This window comes from Meleagris gallopavo, chromosome 3, assembly GCF_000146605.3.
Source record: "Meleagris gallopavo isolate NT-WF06-2002-E0010 breed Aviagen turkey brand Nicholas breeding stock chromosome 3, Turkey_5.1, whole genome shotgun sequence".
In the NCBI taxonomy this organism is placed as follows: Eukaryota; Metazoa; Chordata; class Aves; order Galliformes; family Phasianidae; genus Meleagris; species Meleagris gallopavo.
The window spans coordinates 85,059,618-85,067,562 of record NC_015013.2 but is presented as its reverse complement, the minus strand read 5'-3'; the positions used below and the strand labels follow the sequence as shown (position 1 = coordinate 85,067,562).

The window sequence follows — 7,945 nt, the reverse complement described above, 5'->3', positions numbered from 1 at the left end:
CCAAAACAAATTTGTTATTGTTTTACATAAGCTCTGACAGAGAGTGAGGTCCTTTCCCCTTCATAACTTTGTAAATTACAGCCTCCGTATGCTATCCACAGAGAATAACAAAAAGAATAGGATAACCCCAGATTGCAGCAGACTCACAGATTGAAAGACAAGCACAATAGCATCTATTCTCTCAGGCTTCTCCAGAAAGCACAGTAATCCATTCATGGCACTTATCCACTCCATATCTCCTCAATGGCTATGCCAGGTCTCCAAATGGGCCCTAACATTTGGAGGCACATTAGGCCTTGGTTTCTGGAACAAGATGTCAGTAAACCAGCTCTCCCATGATCATGGTCAGGGAGATTCTTACATTAATAAATACCTCCATTCACCTCAGCATGGGATATCCTAATGCACCCTGTTTCAAGTACCTCAGTTTCCTCCCTTGCTCCTGAGTTTTTTAATTTGTATTGTTTTTTTAATGTGATATTATCACTGCCCAGCAGTTTTCCAAGGAGATTTATGCTGCGCCTCATAGCACAAGCCCAGATCACGTCTCAGAACTGACTTCTTCAAAGAGATCTCTCAAAGCCCCCATGGTGGTAAAAAAAGATGCTATAAGACTCAGGAGAAGAAAGAATCCTTACCTTGGCCAGCTACTCCTTAATTTATGCCCTGCTGGTGTGTCATTAGTCAGACCTGATGAGATTTGGAAAAGCCCAGAGCAGAACAGAGCAGTTAAGCCCCAGGAAGTACCTCATCTCTTTGGCTTAGACTGGCTTGGGAGGTTTCAGAGGTTTCTAATCAACAGACTTGCTTTTGCTCAGCTGGTGGCTGGATGGAGTTACAGTAGCCTGTGATGGCAGAACTGCAAACTGCAGTGTTATTTAGCTAGATTCGTTTAGCATCTAGTCTTTTCTTTTTTATTTATCTTCCTCAATTTCCCAAAGGCTTTTATTATTATTCCTTAAGACTTCACTGTTTTGAACGTACTACCCTACAGGTAGCGATGCTCTAGATACATATATGAGACTGAAACCTCTCAGCTGAAGGACTACTTTGCTTTGCTTGGTTTGTTTTTGCAGACCAAAAGATTCAGAAGCAGATGGTGGAAAAGTTTCAGAATCCTAGAAAATAGGACATCTGAGCCATTCTTCTGACCCAAACACCATCAACTCAACCAGTAGAATTATATTTCTGTCTCTACATCTTATTCAGTATCACTAATTTTTTAGCTTTTACCAGCCACTGCCTGAAACAAAAATAATTTTATCTGAATTATTTTGTTCATTTTTCTCTAAACTGAACCCCATTTTGTATTTGCTAGTAGCTCTGTGTCCTTTTATTGTTATTTCTCCCACTTTCATAGTGTTCACATTTCCCTTCAACTCAGTAGTCTTTGGGAATACCACCAACAAATAGCCTTTTTAGAGCATAAACACAGGTGTTAAACATGACTGATTCTAATGGTAACCCATTACCCACTTCCTCAAAACACTGCAGTTTCAGTGGATTTAACCAACTTACCTGCAAATTTTGAATTAATGCTTAGGTGACGTTTCTTCAGACACTATGCAAAATATCTCTTCAGAATCCCAAGTTTTTCCTTAATTTTGTTTCTGTTGTTTATGGAGAGCTGCAGGTGGCAAATCTTTGTGGTATAATTCTTTCATATGTTAAGCCTTCAACATGCATCCCATAATTTTGCACACAATGACAGTACTTTCATCATTTCAGGACTCTCCCACGACTTTATTGCCGGGAACAGCAATTACCAGCATCAGTTTCCCTTCATCCTCTATACACTCCTTCAGATTTTCAGAGCTACCCCCAGTTGCCCAATTGTCCAATGTTTTTCAATCAAAGCCATTGTTCATCTGAAAGAATATGTTTCTTTGACCGTGGTTCAGACCAGGTTTCAGCTTCAAGTGAGAAGAAAAAAGAGTCTCACCGTACTTTGATGATGGTGCAGTTGGATACTCCATCTGTGCATACTATTCAACAAAACGGTGCAATAATTCTGTTGTGCTCTTTTCCTACTGCAGAAATACTGAAGAAGACACCATGACCTTTAGATGGTGATTAATGACACACAGCTCTCAGAAGCGGGGCACACCTGGGGACCTGAGTTCTTGTGTGTCAGCACCTGAAGTACTCAAGGTCCTTGTTTGCCTCAGGTGCCACTGGGATTTGTTTTTTCCCGTACCTCTTCTCACTGTTGCATGGAGCCAGAATACATCAATATCAACCTAGCATAAAAATGGGAGTGTAGATTCAGAATTGTTGCTTTCTAGCGATGTCAGCATTATCTACAAAGCTATACATTAATGGCTATGCAGATGTGGAAAATGTCTCTCTGCCTTGAGGTGATTCTCTGGCTTCAAATTGGATGGTTTAAAGCCTTGACTAAGAATAGCTAATTAGTTTTGGGAGATACTCTTCTATACTCTTAATCGATTTCATGCTTAAGGAAATTTAGGTTGTGAGACTTAGATGTTCAGATAGCAGAGAAATTATTAATCACAGAAATAGAATGCTGTACAGATCCTTACTCAGCTTTGTGAGGGGGTAAGATATTCCAAAACCTGTGGGTTTGAAGAACAGTAACACAATTATAAATTTACCAGTCTTAGAACAGGAAATGATCTGTGTAATAGACTCCTAATTCAACCACCTACTTTAATTAGGAGAGAATATAATTAACATTGAAATCACTGACTTGGGACATAGGTTTATGGGAAGTATGAACCAAAGAACTTACAGTCTTAGCCCACAGGTCAAATTCAAAAGCTAAGGGTATTTAAATATCTACTTAATGTCCACTTATTACTTCTGAACTGCTGAATAGTTACTTCTTTTCACACTCTTGACCAGCTTAATTTTTTTGTTTGTTTGTTTTTGTCATGCATAGGAAACATTAGATAAAATAGTGCTTTCTTAAAAAATATTTCAGTGATGTTTTTCTCCTAGAATCAAAACATAACATCATAGCAGACACTCTGAAGAAAACAATTCTGTCCCAGCTGAAACTAAGACACATCTCATCACTTTTATGAGTCAAAATTAAAAACACTTAAAAAATGAGGTAAGTCCCTTCACAGATTGCTCTATTCTGAGAATTGGGGACAGCTGTTGTTGAACTAATTTGGTAATAATATAATGAAAAGTGGAACTGGTACCCCTGGTGAGCTCTTTTTTGCAAGGGGAACTGCAAATCTGGAGGTGTGGCTCCATCCTTCCGTCAGAGAGCTGGGTAAACACTGAAGAACTTAATGTCCATACACAAGAACTTCCGCAGTCATTCTACATACCTTCATTCTTCAATGGCCCCAGTAAAATTTAATAATGAAATCTTACAGTGCTTTCATTTTTCAAGGGTTAATGGTTGATTATCTTCCAGCTTAATTCTCTAGCTAATGTTGAATATGATATTAATGTATTTTTCTTCAGAATTTCCATTTTATCACTATTATTAATCTGATATCTATCATTTAAGCAAAATTCAAATTTCTCATAAGGATGCTGTACAGAAAATTAAAGATGATCTCTCATGGCTGCAGAGAACAGTTCTCCATTATCTTTCATTACCATAATGAATTTTCATCACCGGCAAGAAGTGCAAAATTGGGTTTAAAAATATCCTGCTTCTCAAACTGAAGTTAATCAGGTCATCCTTAGGGATGGAAAGATTTTAATCTGTGCTAGCTGTCAAGCCCAGGATGAAGAGAATAACCTGTACAGGTATTTTATAGAGAAACTTCAGCCTGAAAAGATAGAGGGTGATATGGGCCCTCAAATAAGATCGCCTTTAACTTTAATTCTTTTGAAGCCATCCATACATTTTTACAATAAATAAAAGACAACAGGAGTGGAAAACTGCTATGTCTATTACTCTCCGCGTGCTAATGTGATAAAATCCTAATCTCAGAAAGATCACAGAGAATGTGTTAAAAGTCGTGACTAACCTGACGCCTGAGATGTTGTCTTATTCACAGGATGATCCTCTAGTACATGTTCCACAACTCTGATCTTTTACAATGCCACTTTGGATGTGCAAAGAGAGGAAAAATCCAATGATCCTTTTCATTTCTTCCAGAATCAATTAATGGTTGGTTCTTCAGACAATGGAGTGGAGTTTACAAATTTGTTTTTAATAATGTTTCAATTACCTTGTTTACGTTCCTAGAAGAGCAGCATGACAAATAACTGAACACCTTGCTTAAATGACTTTATCAGCCATATGACTTTACATGTATCGATAACTTCTTTAATCCTGTAATACTGCACAGACTTAATGTCTGTGTTGCTTGAAAAATTCCTCACAATTCGTAGTCAGCAATCAGTGAAGATATTTCAGTAGAACAGCAATTATACTTGCCATATAATCAAGATAACTGTGATTGATATTGTTGCATCTTTACAGAATCACAGAATCATAGGGATTGGAAGGGACCTCCAGAGATTATTGAGTCCAACCCCCCTGCCATCACAGCTACAACTAAAATAGCTTTAAAATTTACAGTTTTCTTAATTCCCTGAAGGATGAATTGCTCATTGCTTCTCTTGTATCATTTTTGATGTGTTCCGATAAGCAACCTTACCAGAAGATATTGCAGCTAGAGAACTTCCTAATCCTTGGTGCCAGATCTAATCAATGTTCTACTTTTGGACAACTGATCTTCAATATATGTCAGGGCTACCTTGTGTTTAATGGCTTACTTGTCCTATAGGGGTATCAAATCTGGTATGCAGAGCTCACTATCTTATAAATTAAAACGTAACCATACATCTAACTTACTATCTTTCTAGTTTCTGGTGTCTTTATTTTATAGTATTTCCTTGAGAAGATAACACTTTTTCAATGTGTGGAGGAAATTATGACATTGTTCTCAAAGGTGATTGATTGTTTCTGTGTTTGATCTTAGGAGATCAGAAGAAACATCATTTTGTGTGGTCATTTTTGTGACTTATGGAATCAAAGAAACAATTCTTCCACTCAATAGTGATTTTCAATCCCTAAAAAAAGCTCAGTGCCAGAAAGGAATGTGATAACTTATTTCCTGTACGAAGGAAAGCAAGAGTGAAGGAGGAATTGTAGGATAACTTGACTTGTTTGGAGTGTTTTTGAGGAGGTTGACCTTCATATGGCTGATCCAAAAGCCATGATCCAACAACAGAAATTAAAATTCAGATAGATATTTTCATAATGGGTTTAGCAGGGGATTTTACTCTCCAATTTTGCATGCTTTTTTGAACAGAAAGTTTGTGAGTGGTTTGCTTTTTCTTTTGCTGCCACTGTAATTCCTCAGCCTTGGGTCATTGCAGGGAGGCAACTTTAGAACAATGAAAGTTTGGCAACATCAGACACGAAAAGATTACAGTCTCAGCTATCATCTCTCACAGCAACATATCATTCATAATATTCATGCAGCCTCTCAACAAGTTTTGCGGGGATATGGTTCATTGTATTATCCCAAAATAAAGTGGCACCTTTACAGATAATAATTATACTTACAAATACTCAGTAAACCTCTAACACAGGAGAACATATAGGTCTATATCCTATTCATACACCAGTTGGTAAGGTAAGCTTATAAAAGAGGCCATACTCAAAATTAAGCAAAGTGTGTTGTGATTACAAGCAGTGATTTGAAAACTGCAGATGCAGAGATATAATCTGATTCTCGCTGCTTTTTATTCATTAATCTGATATATCCCATATCAAGTCTCTATCATAGTCACTGACTGCAGTTCATAACCCTCTTGCTTCATTTCTACAAGCATTGCCACCGAAGATAATGATATTTTTATTTAATCATATTCTATAGATAACAGAGTCAGAACACAAAATTTGTAATGTCTTAGTGGTCTCTAGGCTCCACCGACAAAGAAATAGCTGACCTTGTTCAGTGATACAACCAATCTGTGGAGAAAGTAATCCAGGGAGAGAAAGGAACTATTCTACTGAAAGCTACATGTGTAATCGTAGAATCACAGAATATATTGAGTTGGAAAGAATTCACAAAGATCAAGCCCAAGATCATCCCTCTGCTTCTCACCTTAGACTCATATATCCTGGGGGGTCAAAGCCCCAAACAAATAAGTACATTTCCCAATATGCCTTAAAAATTATAACCATAATGATAAAAAGGTAACCATATCCCCAAAATACACAGGTAAAGCTTGCATGGGAAGTAATCTCACTGAATGCTCTCTCTCCACTTCTCATGCACCGTATTGCTTATTTCTTTTCTGTTGTGTATTGAAGAATCATCACAATTATAAACTCAGTCCCTGAATTTCAATTAATCATCACTTAACAAAACACAGATAACTCTAATCAATAAATCAATAACTCTAATACAATGAATTTGTAATTTCTGAAAGCTCTTAATTGATAGATCAGTGGCTCAGCCAGTTACTAGATAACAGTCCCTATACAGGGACTATATAATTGATACACATTATTAATCATCTGTAGCCATACAATACTTTCTTCAAGAACCTATAAATGCCATCTCATTATTTCTGGAACTGGTTTCAACAACATAGGCCAAGAATTATTTGAATCAAGGTAACACTGATGAATTACATCCAAGGAGAGAAAATCTAATCAAATGCTCACACAGGATATTTCCCAATATAAGGCAAAGAGGCACTACTTGCATTCCTGAATGCAGCTTCAAGATCAGTCCTATGAAGTGAGCTTATACTGTGCCCAGGTAAGTATTCCTTTTGGCAAGTAGCTTAACAACTCAGATTTTTAGGAAAGAAGTGCATGGGACAGGAAGCATGTAGCACTACAGCTATGCCTCTCACACACTTGATCTGTAAGATAAAGGTATTTAACAGAGAGAGCCCGCTAAATTCACAGTCACAGTATCAAACTTCCTCACTTCAGCTCCAACATACACCCTAAATCCACTGGGAGGAGCCTTTGTGCTCCTCTACATTCTAAACATCCCCAACATTGTATTACAGGCTGGAAAACAACAGGAATAGCATCAGGCATCTTTTTACAAGGAAGCAGGGTATCAATGAAGACATGCATTTTCATCCTTCAGTTGTTTTGAATTGCACAGCTCAGTAAGAGTGGAAGGAAAAATACACCATGTGATATATTATGATACTTAGGACAAGAGATCAACAAAAATCTCTAATTTTCTTTTAAATCTTATGTATTTGCCCATAGTCAGGCACAACTGTTTTGTTCTGTTTTTTTCCCCATATGCACTGTGATGTAGAAAGTTAATTTGCTTGTTGCAAATGGCATAATCAGTTAGGTGATATTGGAATGCCTCTGAAAGCATTAGTAAATGCTCTTCAGCAGTAGCAGAAGACTTTAGGGATAAATATTGAATGTGATGTGGTGGGATTTATTTCCAGAGATCCTATTACCTTTCAGGGAAGGCAAGCAGACAAACTTTCTGCACCACGTTAAAAATTAAGGTCTTGATGTTTAAATATTGAACAAAATGCTTAACACAAAAACAGCAGTCACTCTTTGTTATTCAGGTATTATCAAAGGGGAATGGAAACAGCTTATGAGCTCTCTCATTGTCTCCTTTCACCAACACTGCTATAGATGAGGGCACCATTCAGCCAAAATGTGGCCCCCAGCCAATGGCACAAAAATGCCAATTTAGATTTCTTTCATACTTCAGAAATGCATGTTCAGGGAACACTAGAATTCCCACCCTGACTTTCAGTATCACAAGTGCTACAGGATGACAGGCTGCCAAGGAGGACAAAGGCATCAAATTAACATCTCAGGAGAAAGGGTCTGCCTCCTACCAGGTGTAGGAATTATTAATTGATGGGAATTTGGGTCAAGCTAGGGTAAGTGTAGCTGTCACAGAAACAACAGGAGTAAGGATCTTCCTTGCAAATGGAACCCTTGCCACTTGCTACAGTCTTTTATCTGGAATATTATTGGTATCTGCTGCTCCATCAC

At 37.6% G+C, this 7,945-nt stretch overlaps 1 long non-coding RNA gene across 3 annotated transcripts in view; it reads right to left on the bottom strand.

The window, feature by feature from the left end:
* LOC116216491 overlaps positions 1 to 4,168 on the bottom strand; it is an 8,672-nt gene extending 4,504 nt beyond the window's left edge. For 2 of the 3 annotated variants that reach the window (XR_004159339.1, XR_004159340.1), the window contains exons 1-2: positions 3,957 to 4,168; positions 1,519 to 2,240 (exon numbers count right to left, since the gene is read on the bottom strand). This is a non-coding gene — a long non-coding RNA (uncharacterized LOC116216491). The remainder of the gene's footprint in view (positions 1 to 1,518; positions 2,241 to 3,956) is intronic. The other variant, XR_004159341.1, reaches the window with a different exon arrangement.
* Positions 4,169 to 7,945: the final 3,777 nt, after the last annotated feature.